Source organism: Oreochromis niloticus, linkage group LG23 (genome assembly GCF_001858045.2).
Source record: "Oreochromis niloticus isolate F11D_XX linkage group LG23, O_niloticus_UMD_NMBU, whole genome shotgun sequence".
Classification (NCBI taxonomy): Eukaryota; Metazoa; Chordata; class Actinopteri; order Cichliformes; family Cichlidae; genus Oreochromis; species Oreochromis niloticus.
In genome coordinates, this window is record NC_031986.2 from 19,215,498 (window position 1) to 19,236,295 (window position 20,798).

At 42.4% G+C, this 20,798-nt stretch overlaps 1 long non-coding RNA gene across 1 annotated transcript; it reads left to right on the forward strand.

Annotated features, from left to right (window-relative positions):
- Window positions 1–3,447: 3,447 nt before the first annotated feature.
- LOC102079490 (uncharacterized) lies at window positions 3,448–20,399 on the forward strand. The gene is made up of 3 exons (XR_266227.4): window positions 3,448–3,848; window positions 17,450–17,526; window positions 19,600–20,399. It is a non-coding gene; the product is annotated as an uncharacterized LOC102079490 (long non-coding RNA).
- The last annotated feature ends 399 nt before the right edge of the window (window positions 20,400–20,798 follow it).

The window sequence follows — 20,798 nt, forward strand, 5'->3', positions numbered from 1 at the left end:
TAAAAAGTGTCCGGCCAGTTTTAATTACAGAAAGAACCAGGTGAAGCTGAAAGTAACAGGGAAGTCACCTTTTGCAGTCTAAAAGATGCCTCAAGCGTTTCTTTTTTAGTTTATTTTTAGATTGCAGCGCTTTACCATGAACCAGTCGTTGTACACCCCAGGTGTTCCTACTTACAACAACACTCAGGTAGGTTGTCGTGTTTAAATGATGCTCAGTTGGTAGTAATGGGCCCAAAGTGTGCAAAAAAATATGTCCCATACCATTACACTACCACGAGTCTAAACCATTGATACAAGGCAGGATGCTTTCATGCTGTTTATGCCAGATTCTGGCACTACCATCTGGATACTGCAGCAGAAATTGAGACTCTGTCTCTAAAGTCTGGTGAGCCAGTGTGAAGCCTCAGATTTCTGTTCTTAGTTGACAGGTATGGCACCTGCTGTGGTCTTCTGCTGCTGTTGAGATGCTTTTCTGCATTCCTCGGGACGAGTGGTTGTTTGAGTTGCTGTTTCCTTCTTATCAGCATTAAGCAGTCTGTCCAGTCTCTTCTGACCTCTGGCACCAACAACCATGCCACAATGAAAGTCACTAAAATCACATCTTCATGTCTAAATGCACTGCGTGGCACCATGTGATTGGCTGATTAAATAGTTTTGTTAACAAACAGTTAACAGGTGTAACTGCTAAAGTGGCCCATAGGTGTATATTGTAGTGGAGCACTACAGCTTTTTAAAGTGCTGATTGCACCAAAAAGAAGAATAGAATCCGCCAAAATAAGTAATAATGATAATAATAATAAAAAAAAACCAAAAGAAAACTGAGAACTCAACCAAATCTAATCTGAAAGAATGAAACCCCACAGTATTGCAACAGAAAATGCCTGTAACGTGATGGGCCTGTGCAGTTGGTGCAGTGATGGATGGAGCAGCAAGGCTGAAAGGTGCCTTGAAAGGTTAAAAAAGCATATCCAGTGTTGAGGGTTGGATGAGGGGCGTAGTGCATCCACAAGCCGCCGTTACAGTCATCTGTAACACATTTAAGGCTGATTCAGCACTCCCAGGCTCCAGATAGCCTTTTTTTCTATTTTAACCTCCTTCACATTTGTGGATTTTTCTCTCAGGAGGGAAACATGAGCTGAATCAGAAGATGATGATCCAACTGTACCCAGGGTTTCTACTGAAGACCAATATAATACTACGTTGCTTATGGATGCTCTCTTTCCTTCTGTGACTATTTCTCATCTTGTACTTGCTCCTACTTAAAGTTGGTACCGCTTATCTGCCATTTAACAAAATAACAAGAATTAGAAAAGTGAATAAAACATTTTGTTATGCAGTGAGATTTGAAAAGCCAGATCATAACAGCTGCCAAAAAGTTCTAACAAACCCAAAAAAGCAAAACAAAAATGATGTCCACACAAAGGACATCCTACGTAGGTAGAAAAAATAAAGCCAAAGCCTGCAGTTCCTCTAATATCCACTTGATGCTGCCTCCAACATGTTAGAACGTCCAACTTTACAGCAGAAATGAACATCTTTACGGCCTGATAGAAAAAATGATTTTGGTCTCTTTGGATAGTCTCAACTCTCATAACAACAGTATTCTTGGCAAATGTTTTTGTAACTCATCCATTTGGATTTTGCTAAGCCTTAAAGTTGTCTTAACATGAGCTTACAAGTTTTGATTGACAAGAGGGACTAAACTGGACCTCTGGACCATATCATATTGGAATATTTTTAATGTAATTATCTGACAAATTATGATTTGTGTTTTTAGTCCCTTTGCCACAGGTGTATAAAATCAAGCACCCAACCATGCAGTCTGCCTTTACATTTATCAAAGAATAGTTTGTTCTACGTAAAGCCAGTTTCAGCTAACACTAACTTGGAAAGCAGTGAAGTATCCAATGCAAGTCATGAGACAAGTGTTATTGTCCTAAATTGAGGAGATGAAGTATTTGGGGGTCTTGTTTCTTGGGTGAGGGGAATGGGAGATTGACAGATGGATTGAAACAATGTCTGCAGTTGATCTATTTCCCGCCACCAACTATGGTCACGAACTCTGAGTAGTGACAAACAGAATAAAACCGCGCATTCAAGAGGCAGAAATGAACCTCTTCCAAAGGGTGGCTGGACTAAGCCAGATAGATTGAGGAGCTCGGTCATTCGGGAGAAGCTCAGAGTGAACCCTCCTACATCTCGAAAGGAACAATTGAGAAGTAGGCCCCCAGGATAGATTACATCTCACGACCACGTACAGTTTTAGAGTGAGGTCACCGGGTGACGAGGCGCATACTCCGTGACAGTCGCCAACGTTCTACTTGAGTCATTGACTGCACAGGTCCAAACCTCCTTTGAGATTAACATCAGCGCAAAAACTGTGTGCTGTGAGTTTCATGGCATGTGTTTCCACGACTGAGCACCATCATCCACACGTACACGGGTATTTTTGAAAACGGAGATTTTCCGTTTTCATTTTTAAAAAAAATCCCGTCCACACGTAAAAGCCAAAAACGAAGGAAAACGCTGCTAGGAACATGCCAAAGCAGCAGGTGGCGATATATTCCTAACCGTGTAGAAATGTTGGCCAATCAGAAGTCTAGAAGCCTGGGTGGGAAAGAGTAAACAAAGATGGGGCATAGAAGCAGAACCGAGTCGTATGTGTGGAGGGACAGTAACTGTGTGTGTATATGTAAGCATTTAAACACTGCAGAGAGTAAAATTAACAGTAACGGTATTTTTTCTAAGTCCACCATAGTAGAAATTCATTTCACCGAAACAAAACGTGGCGCACAGTGTGACGTCAAAAAAGGCGCACACCTTTGACGCTGCGTTTTCTCCGTTTTCCTCGTCCACACGTAAACGCAAAAACGGAGTTTTCGAAAATATCCACCCTGGCAGGCGTTTTTAAAAATCTCCGTTTTCAGTGACCGAAAACGCCGTTTACGTGTGGACGAAAGGTGCAAACGCACAGAAAAATCTGCGTTTTCAAAAATACCCGGGTACGTGTGGACGTAGCCCTAGTACTAATTGGCAAGCAGGTATCTGCAAATTAGTACCAAGCAGGTCTTTTCATTGAACTTGTAATAATGATTTTATCCTGGGTTTTGTGTACATGTGTAATAACTAACAGTAAAATCCTGTTTTAATTTTAATCTCTAGGATTTTTTGCTGGTTTATTTCAGATGTATTTTACTTAAATAAATCTTATCACCATCACTGCTTAATCAGTATTTCTGCATAATTTTTTAAATGTATTTAACAGGGACTGAAGATATAGTTATTCAGGTTAGATGCAAGTATCAGAGCCTAATTTTCAGACCTTCTCCTTGGTTAGATTTCAGAAAGAGTCCTTAAATGTAAGATTTTAACAAACATCAAGATTTATTTTTTTTTTCTTCTTAAATCTTTTTCCAAGTTTGCAAAACTAAATCAAAATCTGAGACATATCACTTTCTGTGTGACAGGAAATAACCGCCAATGGGAAAATGGTGCCGCTTTGTTACAGCACTTTGTTATAGATATGAGAATAATTTGTGAAAAACATCCCGGATTATTAACTTAATACCCATTTCTGAGAGGAATTACCTCCTGAGCCGGACCAGTAATCACACTAACGTTGTCGGGTTGTGTTGCGGCGTACCGGCGTTAATCATGTGCATCATCAAACCCGTGGCTCCTCTGAGAGCCAATCATGTATCAGATTGCTTTGGGAGCAAAGAAAACAAGGCTGTGCGAGCGAGGTGTCTGGCCACGGCGCCCGGCCTCATCTGTCTTCTTCTCAGCAAGGGGGTCTACCTGACCCCTAACCCCCGCAGAGAGCAGCAGCATCCATCACGACATGTTAGGTAATACGGTTAACTACCTCCTTCCCCTGTCAGGACCTGCAGGGGACTGTGGGGCCTGTTTGTCTCCAGGTAGACGATCCTTCTTGCTGCCGTGTATGACAAAGACATCGGGTCGTAATAAAGTGATCTGCAGGAGTCGCAGGTGAAAAATGAGCCTCTTCCATCATTGGGTGCTTTGCCAGTTTAGATGTTTTATCCTCCCTCTGAGTGTGTTGAGCTGCTGCTGTCATCTAACGTGTTAAATGGTCTGTCAGGTCTTTGTGAGAGCACACACAGAATGAAAAACCTGTCCTAGAAATGATTTGTGACTTTATGTTTGCGCATGTAAAATTTTCAGTTTGATCAAATTGAAATAAAGACAAAAAAAGAGGTCTGCTCGACAACAAATTAATTTACAATGTTACGTAAGATATGTACGTATGTCTGTTCCCTATCTCCTCCTACTTGTGTTAATTTGGATAAAACTTGCAATAGAAAAACAAATTATAGCTATTATCTGTAGTAGCTAATCACAAAACAAACAGAAACACTACATCTGACATTACTCATGTGAGAAACGAAACAAATGAAACAAATTTTTAGTCTGCCATGTCATGTATCTTAATAATACAACTGGAAACAGGTGCTGTTGGTGTTCTAACAACATTTTTACAGAGTTATTGAAGCCAGTAGTTCAAAAACTAATTTTCTGAGTTTTTTCTTGTAACATTTTGTCATTGTTTTCTTGTAAATTTACCCAGTATTTTCAGAGTTAGCTATTTTATTTCTCATAAATTCGCAAGATTGTTCCTTGTGATGTGCTTGGAATTTTTTTAAATTGCATTTTTTTTAAATTAACATTTTTACTTTTTAAATTAAGAAGTTTTTAGTAAGTTTACCAGTTGTTTCCATACATTTGCTAGCTTGTTTCTCATTCATTCGTTTAGCATTATCTACGTAAATGTTTTATTTTCTCTCATATATTTCAGTTTTTTGAAAATTTACCAACTATTTTCATAGAAATTTGCAGGTTTTTTCACATAAATGTTCTATTCTTTTCCTCATAAATTCACGTTTTTTGTCATAAATGTTGACCTTTTTTCCTTCTTTCTTCTTTCTCTTTGAGAGCAGTTTTTCACTCATAGTGACTCAGATTAGCAAATTATTGCAGCTGGAAGGACAAAAACGACATATTGTCACCCAGGTCTGTAGGCTGTCCTCTAACTGGGAGTATATTTGCTTATTCGGCATGTCAGCTCATCTGTACAGAACAGGTCTGTGCAACTTATGGTGTCAAGAGCAAACGGAAGAGGTCATTTGAGGCTAAACTAATGTACTATTTAGTCACTTTGGCTTTTTGGGCTAATTGGAGAGACCTGCTTTTAAAAACATAAATTTTTTTCACTGATTGTTTCTGTTCTGTCACTTTGCCTTCACCAGTGTTTGGTTAGTAATCACAAATCATCATTAGGTCTGAAGCTATCAGTGATCTCAGTGATATTTTTCCCAGATAAACATATCTGCAGTGTGATGCTACAGTATGCACAAAGGACTTTAAATTGATTGTGTGCAGTTTCACTGGCTTAGCATCTGGCGCTCGTGATAATCCCCCTTCTGTCCTGCATCAGTCGCACGTATTGATGAAGCACTCAGGGCTGTAGTACTACATTTACTCGGCACATTAGCCCATTACAGTTATGGGCAGGCAAGTAAGTAGAGACTCTTTACCTGAAGAGGGATCATTTGTGTGGAGAGAAGCTGTTAAGTAGCACGTGAAAACACAGGCTCAAATATTTATATTGATGTGGTGATGGATAGCCAAACATATATACTTAGATAAAATAAATGATTGTTTAAGGTTGCTTAAAAGCAGGCTAAAAGAGATTTGGGTGCTTAGTAGCATGGCAACGCTTCTCTTTGTGCCTAATAATACTGTAAAGACTGTAAAGACTTTTACTCTGTATAATTCGCAGTATTTATTTGCAGTTCCTACATGTGGCCTATCACATTGAAGATCATCTTGGAAAAGTATATAAGCTATACGTTAAACACCACAAACATGTAAGTGATAATATGGAATTACTTGTAACAAATCAGTGAAATTGGAAACCTGTTTCCAGACATTCACATTAAGCAAAATTTTACAATAACTACTAACTAATAACTACAACACAATTTCCTGCATCAATAGCAACACAATTGCTGCGTGATGGCAATTTAATTCCGAAATGACATAGATTCTTGATAACCTTGGTTTTATCTAACCAGAATAGAACCAGTTGGTATCCAGTTGAGTCGAGCCTCCTGTTGCAGAGGTGCTTCACGGTTGAGTTCATCATCGATTGATTGCAACATGCTGGCAGTCTGTCTGCGGTTAAAAACTAGATAGCAATTATTTGCAAACCTTCACCGGTCAGTCTGAGAGTGGTTATGGGTAGTCGGAGTTGGACTGTGATTGTCTGGAGACAGGTTGCGTCCCAACTGTGCAATCGCCTTGTGATCGAAACTATTTGCCAGTAGATTGAGGGTGTTGCACATTCAGGCTCTGGGCATTCAACTGGTTGCCCCAACTACTTGCAGTCTTGCAATTTGTTGCTGAATGCAATAAAAATAAATAGATAATTAATGCAATCACTTGGCAACCATCAATTTTTTTTCTAGTTGCAAAGAGGTTGCGGTTTACTGTGACAGAGTTATTAAATAATTTGTGAAACTAGCAACTGAGACCATAAACCTGTTAAGAAAGCCTTTGCTGGGGTATTAAAGGTGGTAGAAGTTGACTTGTATCCAGCTGCCTTTCTCTTTTGCTTCTGGCTTTCTGCTAGAATGAAGGTTTAAGGCACCACAGCACCACCTTCACTCTTTCCTTCATTCTTTCCTGGCTGTGGCTCAAGAGAGAGAGCAGTTCAAGATCAGATGGATGGTGGTTTGATCCTTGGCTGGTCCAGTCTGCATGCCCGAGTATTATTATGTGTGCACTGCAGTGTGAATGTTAGATAGAACGCACTTAGATATATAAGACCTGTTGTATCTGAGTGCTCAAGAAGATTGGAAAAGAGCTGTAAAAGTTACTACTGTCTAGACCCTAATGCTGTCCATCTTTGATATACAGGCTATGGTTTTAGTAAAATAAATGAATCTGAGTGGACCCATACAAACTTTTATCTTCATATTTTTTTCATAGAGAAGTTGTACCTCACTGTATCCTGTATCCTTAAAAAAGGTTGAGTTTTTTTAATATCTCTAATTTCCTCTTTCAGAACAAACACGAGTTAAAAAAGTGACCTCTACACGACCTCAGTTTCATCTTGTGAGCAGCGTCTTCTCACTGATAACAGGTAATTTTTTCCTGCGGCGCTCCTCTTCCTCCAGATAGATACATAGACTGTTTTGACCTTTTCAAATATTAAACACCATCATCTTTGCGCAGATTTCTATAAATTGCCATTTTGATGCATGGTTATGTGCGCTCAGGGGCGTCTCGCGCTGAAATGTTGTGGAAGCGCGCTCAGTCAGGGGAGTCTTTTCTGTTTGTTGTGTCAATAAACGGGCACCTAAGGCCCTTCAGGAATCTGACTAACACCACTTGATCTGTGGTGCGAAGACCATTAGGGCCAGGTATATTGATGGCACCGCACCGCCGCGGCGCAGCTCTCCTAGCGTGAGGCAGCATCCATGCCGAGAGGACACTTGTTCGCTGTGTGTTTCCAATCACTCGCAGGCCGTGCCGAGACGCCTAATGGCCTTGCGCTCGGCCTAACGGCGCATGCGCCACCGACGCAGCCTGCGTCCCATCGGGTGCAGTTCGGCGGCTCGGGGCAGATGGGATACAGGCGCCGGGAACAGAGAAAGAGGGGGAGGATTCGAAGGGGGCGAGTGTATGCGCTGCTTCTGCCCATCCGTGCATTCGACATGCCATCCAGAGACCCCCTTTTGCGAACTGCCCACACTTCATTAGGATGCCAGGATAATGGCCAACAAGCACGCGCCGTGACACCCCATTTCCTGTGCACTGAGTTCTCCAACCACGACAGATGTCGGCAGTCCTGCCACCGCCGCCGCTACCAGGGGCCCCTCCACTTCCTGTCTGCTTGGCCGCGCCACCGTCCCACCGCCATTGGGAAGACGGGGCAGCCGGGACAATCGTAGACAGGAGGGGAAAAAAAAGAAAGTGCACTGCTGCCAGCTCTTAATGCGAGGGAGATGCTGTGTGTCGCTTTTTGTTGTGTTTTAGCAGATAGTTTTCAAATCTCCCTTTTGGAGTTAATAGCTGATTTGCTATTCACGCGCCTGGGATTACAACACAGCAAAGGATCATTATGCTTCACCCCCCACATCCCCGTCTCGCCGCCGCCACCCCTCCAAAATCCAAATGATGTATCTGTAGACAAAACATAAACAGATGTTTCAGTGGCTGTTAGGTGTCCTCACCGGGGATGTGGACAAGCAGGAGGAGAAGGAGGAGGCGGAGGAGGGGGTGATCAGTCGACATGTGTGGGGACAATGCCGCTTTAAAAGGTGTTATTATGGTTTTCGTGGCGTGTGCACCGGTAATGACGGCGGGGCCGGATTTTAGAGTGCTGTCACATCGGGAGAGAGGGAGCAGGGGCCGCGGACCGAGGCTAATGGAGGCAAAACAACCTCCAGCTCCTGCCCCTGCTGTCCAAAAATCGGCTTTTAGAGGGAAAAACAGGCCACCTCTCGGCGCTCGCGCAACACGATACATCAATACGAGAAGCAATTTAACCCCCCCCCACCTCCTCATTTGAATATGCATCCTAAAAAAAATAAAAATACAAACCTCTCTTCTTCCTCCTCCCTCCTCTTTAGAGTTTTGAACCCCAACCAGATTTCAGGAGCACGGGGTTGGTTTTTTGGGGGGGGGTGGTTGAGGAGGCAGGAGGAAATTGTTGTACATTTCCTGACAAATTGAGTTAAACGGACATTAAGTAGGGCTTTAAGAAAACAAATGGTTGTCTTTATCACAGGTGGACACTGATGGCTTAATGGGGGCCTGTGAGCTGATCGTATCACCGCCTAATGGCTTGACAGGATGCATTAAGGTTTTTGTGTAAAGAACCGGGCGAGCGGGGCCAGGCGGGATGGCGAAAATGCAGACCTGTCAAGTGCTGCGTGTGTGCCCCCCCCCCACCCCCCCACCCCTCCTCACCCTCCTTTTTTTCCTCTGTGTGTGTGCAGGGAAGCAGATGTTTGTGTATATACGGTGGACTGGCAGAGGGAGGCCGGCAGCAGATGCCTGTACCGGTGCCAAGGTTCGGGATTGTACAGACGGTACATGTTCAGCGAGAGAAAGCTGCCCTCCCTCTGCCATAGGTGCCCCCCTCCCCACCCCCACCCCAGCTGAACGCCACCCCCTCCCCCTCCTGCTGCTTAACCACCACACAGTCCGACCCCTTTTATTTATTCATCTATTTGTTGAATTATTTACTCATTCCATCGCTTGTTTGGCCATTTAACGACCCGCCCGGAGGGGCGGGAGACGATGGAGCGTTTACTTCGGGGACAGATGACCATTCGCTTCATTTATTGGGGAAAATAAAAACAAATGCTAGAACACTATGGGCCTTTATGGTGTGTGCTAAAGAGGTGAAGAGCCCCGTCCCAAATTATGACCCTCGGTCGTATTAATGAAAACCCCCCGAATTACAGTCCAAACCGCTGCTGCGACGGGATATTTAATATGAAATAACCAGAAATCAGAGAGGAGGGACACCTCTTTAGTCAGTTTTGGTGACTTTAAATGAATATTTTTCAACTCAGTACATTAAAAACACTAAAGAAGTGTCCTCTTTCTCTCAGTTTCTTTAAAAACACTTTAAGATTTTGCGTTTTTACGTGTTATTTCATGAACTGTAACTCAGTATCAGTCTGAGTACAGCACACTATTCAAATCTGGATGTTATCAGCTCCATTTAATGTCCACGTATCAGCTATTATCCATGCCATACATCTTGCCATTAGGAGCCTTCCTCTACCTATTAGCCTATCAATTCGCACACTCTCACACTTGACCCAGACTAACCGCAATGCAATTTTAACTACTTCCCCTCTAATGACATGTCCCTGATGAAAGCCTAGTGTCAGGTTAACAAAGAACAACACGTAATTTAAATCTGGTGACCTGATTGCTTCCATTTTCATACCCAGATCCGGGTTGAAGAGGCCAGTGGTCCCAGGAGAGACGTCCAGGCCTCCTTCTCAGTCGCCACCTCTTCCAGCTCTTCTGTGGGGACACTGAGGTGCTCCCAGGGACTACCTCAGGGTCTCCTTACAAAATCAAATTAAAAAGCTTTTGTAATTATTTCTTGTAACCACCCTTTCAGGGCCTTACCTATGCCCTATGTTCTCTGATGCACTCATGTCTGATCATGTCCAGCCTGGTCACTCCAAACCAAAATCTTAACATCATCAACTTCACATCCATCACACTCGTCTCTACCCACTGCAACCTGCCGCACTGTCTTCTGCACTCTCAATACATTGGACGGTTGACCCCAGGTATTTAAACTCACCTCTTTGAACACCTTCCCGATTAGTTTATCGGCTCAGTCACTCGTTTTGGGCCTTATTGTTATTTTGTTCCTAAAGAGGACGTAGTATACTCTCTATGTGAGTAGCAGAGATACTGTAGATATCTGATGTTCTTTGAATAAGTGCATACAAATCTCCATTGGTAAACATCATTATATCCTAGTTCACGCATCTCTGTGGTTTGTCTGGTGAGGTTTTTCTGACAAGCTTGATGCTTAAATGTAACCCCACAGCATGTGAAAAGGTAGGAAAGTCCAAAAAAACACTAGTGTTGATTGCATTACACCTCTGCCACAACTGCAGCCCCCTAATGTGGACTTTTGTTGCCCTTTTTATCCTGGAAAAACACCATGTGTGGCTTCCTGTAAGAAGGATAGATCAGCTTGGGTAGAATCACGTGATGAACTAGCTGATAGTAACTGGAAGAGGCCTCATATCAACTGATAGCGACCATTTAAAGCGTATAGAGGCAGCTCCTTTATTTGAAAGTATTTATGGTTTGTAGGGAGAACATAATATAATTCAGGCACGCTGGAATAAAGCTTTTGTTCGGGTCTGGTGTTCACCTTCACCCACACAAGCATCTTCCACTGCGGCGAGGTTCATCTCGTCTCCTTATTCTTTTGTTATTATCATCTATTGAATGAAAGCACCAAAGTGTCAGAGCAATAAAAAGAACACCTCAGCCTTTCATTACGAGACGCTCCTGCACGTGTTAAGGTGGCGATGCGTTTTGTCGACACTGATAATCCCTCTGAGCGCCTCTTGCTCGCTCTTACACGCCATTTCCCAACACGGCGGAGGATCACAGCCTCTCCTCAGACGCCTCCCTGTAGTTTTGACTTGAAGGAGGAACTTTCTTTTTTTCCTTCTCTGCCTTCCCTTCCCTCGTCTTCCTCTTCCTCTCCCCCTCCCGGCCTTCACTCATTTTGCTTCCCTGCTTTGGAAGGAGAGCGAAGGTACAGCTTGTTTTATTAACATCAAAAGCGCCTGTGGGAGACGGCGGTGATCAAATTCCCCTCTAATTAAAATGAACCTGGGTTGAGAATGTTGCGCTGTTTAATATGTACAGAATGGTGCTGATTGCACAAAGCGGCTCCTCCTTTTGTTGGCGCAGATAATGCGGGCCCCTTCGAGACGCCGACGTGGGCGGAATGAGCGTACCTAGCCCATCCTCTCAATATGGGTGATGTCCTCATCGCAGCGTGATGTGAGACTGATGTCAAATCGGGCCGGTGAAGCCTGAGCCTCACCTCGCCTTTAATTTGCAGGGTGATTGATGGACCTGGAGGCAATGTTGCAGAGCGATCAACTCTCGTCTGAGGTTGCCTCCTCGCCCTTTTACTGAGCCGGCGCTGCTTGGCAGCCTTCCCCTTGTCCTTCGCTCCCAGGATGCTTCCAGAGTTTCAGAGAGTTCAAGTTCACTTTGCACTTTGTTCTTGTCTTGTGATGTGAACATCGCCACAAAGGGTGAAGTTGTACTCCTGAAAGCTTGCGTCGTTTGAGCTCAAAGACTAGGCGTGCCGTTGTCTGAATTCAGGAGCAGGCAGCGTGTTTTAGAGAGAATTAAAAGAACAAAACTAATCTACAGGAGGTCGAGAGATGCTGGCCATCCTCTAGAATTTCAAGTGATGGCTTGAGGAGCTGTCATTTCCTGTTGTCGTGCTGACATTCTGAATGTTTGAAATCTTAGCTACGGACAACAGAAATCGAGCACTGAAAAGGCCACAGAGTCAACAGATCCGCTGAACTCGGTGCCAAACCACCAGTGATGGCCAAGTTAATCTGATTGTAGGTGATGTCATCCAAATTCAGAATATCAGAAAAGCAAAGAGGTTAAAAATCCAAATAATTTCAGCTCCAGTAAAATGAACAGTGTGGCTGTTCTCTCAGGTGTTTCAATGAAAATATTCATGGAAACGAGGATTTACAAGTTTAGAAGTAGGCTAACTAGGTAGCTACAATCTAGAGGTGATATAGCTCATTCTGACTGACTTCTCTGAGTGGACAGGGTTAGAAATGAGTGCCTCAGAGGGACAGCTCAGGTTCAGCAGTTTGTAGACAAAGCAAGACTGAGATGGTTATATGTATGTATACTGGACAAAGGGTGATTAAGATGGGGATGCCAGGCAGGAGGAAAAGAGGAAAACCTCTGAGAAGGTTCATGGATGTAGTGAAGGGGACATATCGAGGGTTGGAGGATGCTAGGGATAGGGTGAGATGGATGCATGATGATCCGCTATGCCGGACTCTAAAGGGAACAGCTCAAAGAAGAAGATACATGTTTAGACTTCTCGTTCTTGCCTACATTTAGCCCAGGGTCAGCATAAATTTCATGTTCATGTTTGTGAACACAAACCGAGATGTTTTTTTACGACTGACTGAAATATTTCTATAGGAAGTATATTTTGCATCTTTATCCCGTCTGTTGTCCAGATTCTGAAGCTGGCACGTGTCACCATGGTAACCGAGAAAACTGAGTTGGAAACTGAGTCGAAAAAGTGGCAGTCACTTTGTTTTAACCTAAACCATGATGCCTTTGCTAAACTTAAAGAAGTAGTTTAAAAGGTGTTTATAATGTTTCTGTTGTGTGGAAGACTCAAACTCAGTCTGTAGTATAAGCAACACAATACGTTTCCCTGTCAACCCCTCAAAAACCCAGATTAGGACGTTTTCACTGGAAAGTATTAATTTTGTGTCAAGTCACGCCGATCAGTAGATTAGAGGTCAGTCGCACAAATTTCCATGATGCAAGATGCAAGACTGCAAGCTGCTTTGCAACCCACTTCCAACCCAGTTCCTGCTTTTCATGCATTAAACTCAATCTTTGTCATGCTTTTTGCTCTTGATGTCTGCTTTGTTCTGTGCTGGTTTCTTTCTGCTCTTTGACCTCTAAACAGGACAGAGCCAACCACCCAGATATTTTGGCTAGAGTATCCCTGCCTGAACAGTACTATGAGTATGAAACCAGTTTGATGATAAGTCTTGCAAACCTCTCTGCATCATTAATTAGGAGTCGTCATCATTACATCATACAGTCCTGCTCATCTGTGGAGATTTTGATCTCTAAGTCAGTTCTTGCTTGTCCATTAAAGTCAGTAATTGTAATGAATGACTTTGGGTCTCAGGGAGTTTCTTCTACGCCTGCAGTTTGCTCTAAGTTCACACAGTTTAGCCGTTTCTTGTGACAAGAAAGTTAGATTTTTTTTGGGACTGAATATTGATGCGCCTTCTTCTTCCTGGACGTCGCCTCCCGCTCAGGGGCTTAAGATTCAAGTTTGGGGCTCTAGTTATGATGGTGCAGGGTTTGCAGAGGGGTGAGACGAGGGATACAAATTCAATTTAGGTGTTGCTGCCGATCAATGACAGCAATCCAACCTTGATCTCAGGTTATGAATACCTGAACAGATGTTGCATGTGACGCATACAGATGACGTGCACAACAAGTCAAAGAAATCCAACTCCTGGTTTGGAGATTTAGTTGTGAAGCATCGAATTAAAGTATTTTGTTATGTAAAGTTAAAGGCACAGCTTGGCCTTTGACCCTTACACTGGCAAAAAAAGCACAAGAGGGGACACTGAGAGTATATATATATGTATATATAGATATATATCTGTGACCTGCAGGTTGCTGTCAACCGATACTGATCAATCACTTGATCATTTGCACACATATCAAGGTTAATTATTCCAACAAAACAACAGAAAATGATTCTACTTTCTTAAGTCCTTGTTTATAAGTAAAAAAGAGTTACAAGTAGGCCCGAGAGTTAGAAACAAGTCTAAAAAACATGAACTGATAGGAATACCAATATAATCTGACAGATGTTTACTTTACTCACATCATTTTAGGCACCATTTTCACGACTGGTATGATTGAAAGCCTTAGAGGACTCTGACAAGCATGTAAACACAAACACACGGTGATTTACACAATTTGAGGTCAGAATTATTTGAATTTTTAAACATAATTAGCCTAAAAACTCCACTAGAACCTCCACAGACACCTTCATTGGGTGTTTATATTGTTTTTTTGTTTTGTTTTCTTTTTTTTTACAGAAAGACAAATAATTAAAGATGCCACACGACTTTCAAAAATAAATAAAAAATGTACAGAAAAAAGCGTAATAGAGGAAAAAGCAACACCAATGACAGTCTGATGTGTTAGTGTTTACAAACTAAGACCTACCTTGACAACTGAGGCAATACTAATCTGCAGCATAGACTGTAAATAAAAGATGGACAGACTATGAGTCGAGTCACTGATTGGTTGAACACCTGCTCCAAAGCTTCAAAGTTAGCATACTGGGTACGTCTAAGTTGGTTTACTGGATCCAAAAGTGACCACATGTGGACTTGAAGGTGCTGCACTGAGTTTTCAGCTAGTGTTACCCACCACATGGCCCTCGTCAGATCAGGGTTGGCATCCATGTGGCATGGGTTCCAAGCCTTTATCTGCTAAAGTAACCTCTCCCTCCACGCTGTGCGCCTGCTGAGGTCTTGGTTGGATTGCTCTTCATCAGGGTCCTCCCCTTTGACCTTATAGAGATTGAAAATGTGACGTCATTCAGGGGTAAAACCGCAAAGGATTCTGGGAATTCGTGGCAAGAGGTACTAGCGCACGCAGGCTTTCAATTGAAATCAGTCACACAGCGATAAAAAGAAACACAAAAAATGGCAAGAAGCTGTTGTATTATTAACTGCAATAGCCGGTCGCATGACAGCCACGGGAAGCCGACGGGTAAAGAGATCGGTTGTTATCGGATTACGTCATTGAAGAGAAATTGTTCAAGCCATGATTCCGAAGTAACAAAGAGCCGACGGATGGCCTGGATTGCAGCCATTCAAAGACCAAATATAACGTCCCAGAACACTCCAGCTCACATGTTAGTCTGCTCCAAGCATTTCCACAAAGGTAAGTGTTTTGTAGTAGTTAATACGTCATTTTTCTTAACATAATTGGTGATATAGGTTACAAGCAAGTCTGGTGCTGAACAGAAATTGTCGCGCTATGCTCCTTTGTTTATTGTGCATTAATAGTGAATTGTCCTGACACAATATTGCGTTTCACTTCTGTTATTACCATGGTACATTGACAAAAACATATACTTTTATTCACAGGATAAAACAGTTGTTTTGTATCACTAATTGCCCAGTACGATTACAGCATACAATATTATTGTCACTGCTACATTTCTGTAATGCGTACCAGAAATTATTTCCACTACTAATTAATTACCGTTGAGCTCAAAGGTCCTATTAATAAACGGTTAATGAATGTGTATTTATGAAGACGATTTGTGAGACTGGTAAACTTACGATACATACGATGGTCTTTCGTTCTACACGGTGCGTTTCAAGGTACCCATCTGTCGGTAAACTGTACCTGGGCTTGTTGCAGTGACCTGAAGTTACTAAAAACTTCCTGAGTGTATGCACTCACTCCAAGAACCATATAATTATAAATATGAGCGTGGTGAAAGTTGGGCAGCACGCTAACGTCTTGTCCACTCTGTGTGCTCGTAAGGGTCTAACCCTTTCACTCCTTTGATTTTTTCCTCGTATCTTTTCTTTGACTTTTCATCAAGTCTGTCTTTGTACGGACCGGCATTGTTCTCCTTCGTTTTGTACATACCTTTATTGGGGGGCAAAGAAAAAGCAAGAAGGTATTGGAACCGGAGAATGAACGTTTTGCGGTGCTGCAAATGCTTGCGTTTGATGCATTGCTTTGATTGTTTTGCCACGAGTACCCGGCATGCAATGCGCGAAAGTCACGAGGTCTGTCAATCTCTATTGCCATGGCTAACTCTACCAGGACAACACACTCCTACACAACAATTAGCACACACTATTAAAATGCTGGACTTTTTCGCACTTTAAAGTACAAAACTTTTTCGAAGCCACAATTGGAGCCAGAATCTGGATGAGCCAGGTGAGTGCTACCATTATTTGACAGATATTACTATTACTACTATTTAAATTGTCCAGAATGCACCAACACCACAAACATGGTCAAAAGGTCCAGTTAAGTGACAATCAAAATCAATCAAAGCCACACCAAGAACAAAGTCCACTCCATGTAGTGCTGTAAGAAGAGAAGATTAACTAAAGAGACTCTACTGTAATGTGGGACATTTTTGGATGTGGAGTTTTGGAGCCAGCCTCTGACAGACACTGGAGGAGCTGCAGTTTTTGGCATTTACCAGGCCCCAGAGGCCCACATAGAGGTCAATCCACAGCACCTGGGCTCCATTGCACGAGGAAAATTCAGTGGCTTGCTCTAAAACCCAGAAGGCTATAGACTCAAAGGGATCCATCGTGAAACTGCAGAGAATTTTATATGTCAGAAACCAGCAGCACAGCTATCCAAGACACAGATTGGACATTCTGTATTTGATTAGAAATGAAGGATAATTTCCAGGTCATCCAGAATCATTCTGGAAGAAAACTCTTTGTTTGTGTTTGTGAACATTTGTTAAATGTGCAGCACATAATCGGCACACATTCAGGCTGAGTGGATTCCTGCAGCCTCAAATCCAGGCTTTGCTTTTTCTTTTTTTCTTTTTTTTTTTACAGCCGTCCCACCCTGCTGTCAGACTCTGGAGCAGGTAGCCTGCACTCCATTAAACAAACACTGTGGCCCCTCACTTTTATTTGACATTTTATTTGGCTGTGACAAACGAGCAGCAGTTGGATTATAACATAATTTGTCTCCTCTTTATTACCGGCACAAAGGACACCATTCATTAATTATTCTGCCGTTGCCGCTCAACACTAACTGGAAAGGTCCCTCTTTGGACAGATGGCGAGGACAATGTTATTTATATCAATCAGTCCAAAATGTTCAGCGAGGATTACTATTCCTTGGACCGCTTTGATTTATGTCTCTGCACCTCACCCCATACCCAACCTCACCGGCTCCTGCAGGGACACTTTAATCGAATGGGAATTGAAAACAGACTCGCGAGGCAGCAGTGTGTTTCGCCATGTTTATTTATACATTTCCCTTTTCTGTTTTTTGCAGCACAAGTCTTCGAAACTAAACTAGCCTTTCTGTGGTTTTTTATCAGGGAAGAGGTACTTTTAACCTGCACAAACTCAGCGAGTCCGTCACTAGTACCTGCATGGGGATGAATAGCAGCTGTAGGTAAGTGCTTTTTATTTATGCAGAGGCGTTTAGTCATTTTGAAAGATATTAAAATGGCTTTCACAAAACATTAATTCAATTTAAATATGACTGAATTCCAGGGCCATACCACCTAAATTCAGGGCCCTAAATGGCCCCCACACCCACCCCACAGAAACAAGCAGAAACCCCCCCCAAAAAACAGGATACAGTAAATTTAAAAAAGTTATTGTTGAAATAATGCAGAAATACCTGAAGTTGCAGTTTCTTTAATGGACCCGCTACCTCTCTGCTATGCTTCACATTAGCTAAATAAAGCCTTCTCTAGCTTTTCATGTAGCGCTGGTGCCTTTTGGACATTTTAATGTAAGCATTTGACATTTAATATGTTATTATTAATAACTGATTAATATTAATTGGAGTAGAGGTAATTGTGCTAATAGAAAGTCCAAGAAGCCTGAGTTCCAGTTTTTCTGAGTGCTTTTTCTTTGGTACTCTGGAAACTGCAGTTCCTCTAACAGTCACTTGAGGCTGCTTCCAAAAGTGATGCAACTCCCATTTTAAAATGTCCACATTTACAGTAGAAATAAATAAGTTTGTAAACCGCTATTGTAAATGTTTTTGGCCTTTCCAGCTAAATTTATCACAGTTGTACTGTGATAAATTTTGTTAATGATTAAAGTTAAGTGCGTAGCCTGCTCGTGGAAGCTAATGGATGCTAACTAGACTTAGCATTCCACCAGTTCTTCCAAATATAGTTGCTTCTGAAAAAAAAAACATGGGGGCAGCCAAAATGCTAAATAGATCTGACTTTGTTACGTGAGTGATAAGAGATATAAGATAAACCTTTATTAGTCCCGCACGTGGGAAATGTTTTGGTCACAGCAGAAAGTGGACAGTACAGTAAGTTAAGAGCAGCAAAAATTAAGAAAAAAACAATAGAGTAGAGTAAGATAAAATAGAACAACATACTATACAAAAGAGAATAAAATAAAATACTATGTACAATAGAATAAAGTACTATACAAAATAGATTAAAATACTACGTTGTACCAGAAAAACTCCACTTGATAATATTGCACATCAGGGAGACGAGGTGAAGGTTATCTTTGTGTATTAGATGTGTGTGTGTGTCTGTCTGCACAAAAGTGCAGAGTCTTTGTTGTAGAGTCTGACAGCAGACTCTATAGTGATATCACACTACTGTAGTTATGTCCATCTTTTATATACAGCCTATGTTATTGTGTCAAGAGTGTATGTTTTGTATTGTCAAAGAGATGAGGATTACCCACATTGCAATACTTCACGCTCTCACTTTGATAAATCCCATTTACACTGACATCTTTTGGATGGTTTGCATTTCCAGGCAGCATTTTGGCGGGTTTTCACTTGGAAACGCACCACTCACAGAGATTCACAGAAATGCTATCCTGATGATTGTTGTGCGTTTAAAGTACCTTGTTTTGTGTGTTTGTGCATGCAGTCGTAGCAGCTGTCATTATGGTTTCTCGTACCAGATTCACAAATTCTTGTTTTTGCGCTGTTGACCTTTTCTCGCATTTGTCAGGTAGCTGTATCTGATTCTGATGAGTTGAAATGTAAACCCACACTCAGCAGCTTGTAGCAGTTAGAATAATAAATCTGAGCTGAGTAACGTGCTCGTCGAGTACAAACAGAGACAGCCAGGTCTGGCACTGACACCGCCTCCAACAACTCATCATTACCTTTCTTCTCTGCATGCAAACCAGTCCCAGAGCAACACTTGGTAGCTGGGCGCTGCGATTTACGTGTCTGTGTGGAAAGAGAGGAGAAAAAAAAAACCCTATATTTTGTAATGAATACCATTTACGGAGTAATTAGTTTTATGCAAACTAGTGAAGATGAAAGCAAAAATCTTTATAAATTATGAATCATGTTATAACTTATCGGGGGTGCTTATCATCGAGTTAACGCACCTCCCCGTTAATTAAAAATGTTCACACAGAGTCAGAGGAGGGAGATAGTTTGCCGGCAGACTCATCAGGTAGCTGCATCTCCCAGAAAACCAATTCTGAAGGAAGTCTTTGTTCTTGCTGCTCGCCTTTCAAATCTCAGATCAGGGCCAGCGCTGGGCTGAGAGAGGTAAACAACAACAAGGCTGCAGGACGGGAAGACCATCGCCGAACGCTGGCAAGACGTGGGCAAAAATTCAGCCTGACAGAAGACATGAGCTCTAGGTAAAAACCACCCATTTTCCTCCCCTCCTCCCCCCGCGCCGCCTCCCCGAATCGACATTCTTCCAAACATTTGCCCATTGACTAGAAAAATCTCCCCGGGCCCCTGATGGTCCCTGGCTCGGTGTGAGGATGCCCAGGCGCTACAGCAACGCTCATAAAAACTCAATTCATCAAGACGAGTGTAATTTGCTCCGAACGGAAAGCGCCACAAAAGGGGGCGAGCTTGTCAGCGAGACAGGTGGCTGGAGATCTCGCTCTGATACTGAGCGATATGAATAATAGATTCTGCTAAATGTACGCCAGGACCCGGGCTGTAAACACAGCTGCCTCCTTTCCCTTCCAAAAGAACAGCTTGGCTGGATGAGAAGCCCGAGCGCTCTGCCTCCACCTGAGGACTGGGAGGTGGTGGTGGGGAGAAAGGGGGGCGATTAACTAATCAAATGCATGGGCTAAATAGGAGGCAAGGAGAGAAAAGAGGAGACAGACAAAGGGAGGAGGTCGGGGGGGAGAGAGGTGTAAGTCAGAAGGTTTGGCCTTGCCGGTTTTGTTCGAGCACCGAGGAGCACAAAGGATGCTGATTAGTGGGAAATTGATGTCAATCTAAACATTTAAAGTATGAACTCTGTGTGAGTGAACAATGGACTGTTTTACTTTAAAAACTAGACTTTTAATATGAGCTGTCAGACCCCTGCAGTGTCCCGTGTTATGTCAGCTTTGGAGCTTTCTTGATTAATCCCAAACTTCTCCCACACAGAGATCCACAAACTGTCGAGTAAACATCTACTATTAAGTCATAAAGTCAGATAATGAGCAGGAATCCTCCTCCACATTCAGTAGGTGTGCGTACCTTACAGAAGCAGCAGAAACTAGTGGGTCATTAGTGCCATTCACTGAGGAAAATACAAAAATAAAACAGGTGGGAGAGGCTGTAACATCCAGAGAATAAGAGAAATTGTCAAGATTAAAATGATAAATTGAAGAAGAGAAAACTCAAATGTGTGAGGACAAACTTGAATATTTTGCAAAATTATAACAAAATATTTCCAGAAAAAAAGGAAGAAAAACACATTTTACAAT